The sequence below is a fragment of the Pelodiscus sinensis genome, chromosome 31, assembly GCF_049634645.1.
Source record: "Pelodiscus sinensis isolate JC-2024 chromosome 31, ASM4963464v1, whole genome shotgun sequence".
In the NCBI taxonomy this organism is placed as follows: domain Eukaryota; kingdom Metazoa; phylum Chordata; order Testudines; family Trionychidae; genus Pelodiscus; species Pelodiscus sinensis.
Window position 1 is genome coordinate 437,791 of NC_134741.1, and position 2,393 is coordinate 440,183.

General features: G+C 51.6%; 1 non-coding gene across 1 annotated transcript; it reads right to left on the bottom strand.

Moving 5' to 3' along the window:
• Positions 1–686: 686 nt before the first annotated feature.
• Positions 687–851, bottom strand: LOC112546926 (U1 spliceosomal RNA). Its single transcript, XR_003090651.1, has one exon. It is a non-coding gene; the product is annotated as a U1 spliceosomal RNA (small nuclear RNA).
• Positions 852–2,393: the final 1,542 nt, after the last annotated feature.

Below are 2,393 nucleotides of genomic sequence, written 5' to 3' on the forward strand. Positions count from 1 at the left end.
ATCTCTTGTGCAAAAGGACACGGCAGTGTGGACACTCTCTTGTGGAAGAGTTTTTGCAAAAGAGCTACGTCTACAATGGCGGGTTCTCACACAAAAACTCTTTTGAGGAAGAGTTCTTCTGCAAAAACTTTTCCAGAAGAGATCATCTACACTGGCATGTGTTTTTCCACAAGAGCTGTGCTTTTGCGCAAGAGCATCCATGCCAGAGTAGACACTCTCTTATGCAAGAAAGCCCTGATGGCCATTTTAGCCATTGGGCTTTCTTGCGCAAGAAATTCATGTTGCCTATCTATACTGACCTTTTGCACAAGAACAGTTGCTCAAAAGGGCTTATTCCTGAGCAGGAGTGTCAGAGTTCTGGCACAAGAAGCCCTGATTTCATACATGAGAACATCAGTTTGCTTGTGCAGGAACACGTGGCTACTGTAGACAGGCAGCAAGTTTTTGCGCAAGAGTGTCCGCTTTTGCACAAGATCACGCCAGTGTAGACACAGCCAAGGACCGTTCCACAAAAGAATTCTTGTGCCAGAAGTCAACACTGTAGATGTAGCCTCACAGTTTCTAGACAAATAAGAGCAGAGAGCTCCTATGCACATAAACTGACAGAAAAAAAAATAAATGCTGTAAAACAGCACTAACAAAACCTTAGACAGAAAACATCCATGACTTTCTTTCACAGCAAATAGCAGAGAAAAGCACAAATGCAATCCCCCACTACCAAAAACTGTGCAGTCAAGTCTCCCCTTTCAGAGGGAAATTGCAGGAGTCAGTACCCCCAAAGTGCAATGGATGAGCTTCAGCCTAGGAAAACCACCTTTATGATCATGGTATTTCCCCTGCCAGGTAAGTATAAGAACCCCAGGCACACCCACTGCCTGCCCTTAAGCTCCCAAACACTCTCACCTCAGGGTGGTCACAGCCTCTCAACCCCACATGACCATCCTGCACCACGTCCCTCCTGCCTGCACCTCCCTGATGCTGCCCTGATGCCGCAGTCAGACCCCACTCGAGATTTAGGACCACTCACCAGACCACTTCCACTCCCACAGGGCTCTGCTTGTGACAACATCTGCATATGGGCTCTCACGGCTCCACCCCTCTCCAGGAAGAGCTGCCTCCTCCACTGTTTAGATTCCGGCTGTACCACTGCACCATTACCGCCGACCCCTTGAGCACTCGCTCTGTCCAGCTGCAGCCCACACTGAGGAGGGCCTGGCTCTGTCAGGGGCTGCCATTCAGGAGGCACCAGGCAATGTGGCTGCCAGTCTCACCCCCGTCACTCCAGCCCAACCCAGCCAGGCACGTCACCCTTTTGACCCAGGCCCAGCAGCCCCTCAGCAGCAGAGCAGGGAAGGTACAAGAAGGAAGAGGGGGGAGGCAGGAGCCCTCCACAAGCCAATCTGAAAGGGGGCACAGGGAAGCACAAGAACACACATGCCCTCCCTCCGCCTAAGAAAAAGTATCTGTCCCCTCTGTCCCTCCCCTGCACAGAACTTCTCCTGGCTGACTCCGGGCACGTTGCGCCACCTCTTGTGGGCCTCCCTTCACCCATTGGAAAATGGGGCTGATAAGGGTTCCTACCCTGGCATGAGCCTTAGGTCAAGAACGATGCTGAAGAGCAGGAAGAGGCTCAGGCAGAGGCTCCCAGGCTGAGGTGCCATTAATGCAGGTTTAAGCATCAATTGAGAAACACCAGCAAGTCACCAGGGCTATGTCTACACTGGCGGGTTCTTGCACCAGAAATATGCAAATGAAGCTAAGCATGGAATATCACTGAACCTCATTTGCATATCTAATGAGCTGTCATTTTTGCAGAAGAGGCTCTTGTGCCAGAAGGAGCATCTACACTGCCCCTTCTTGTGCAAGAAAAACCCTCTTGTGCAATGCCATTATTCCTGAACAGCAGCATAGAACAGACTTGATAGTCCAGGGACCAGAGGTGCACAATGCGTAGCTGGATTCGGCTTCCCTGGCTGGTCGGCATTTTACATCCCTCAAGCCGACCTGCCCAGCCTAGTACAGAGCAGGCCTCAGTGAGGCACACCCAAAATTCCAATCCCCATTTACATAGTGGTGCGGTGCCCATGGAAACTGAGGCACATGCAGAGTTAATACAGAACAGCACAGGACAGCAGGGATCACACGCGACATAGTGGAGTGAACAGAGCCGTGTGCTGCTGTCATGTGACTGCCCCACGGGCATCTTCCCACTGCAGAGATTGCTCCGAGCCAGACTGTGACTAGCCAGCCCACCTATGGGCACCCAGGGGGTGTTTGAGTTTGTTACCAGCACTGAGATTTCTACAAGAGCCCAGGGAACATTGTGAAAAGCCAAAACCTTCCCACCCTGGGGCTATGTCTACACTTGCGGTTTCTTGCGCAAGTGTGGCCAT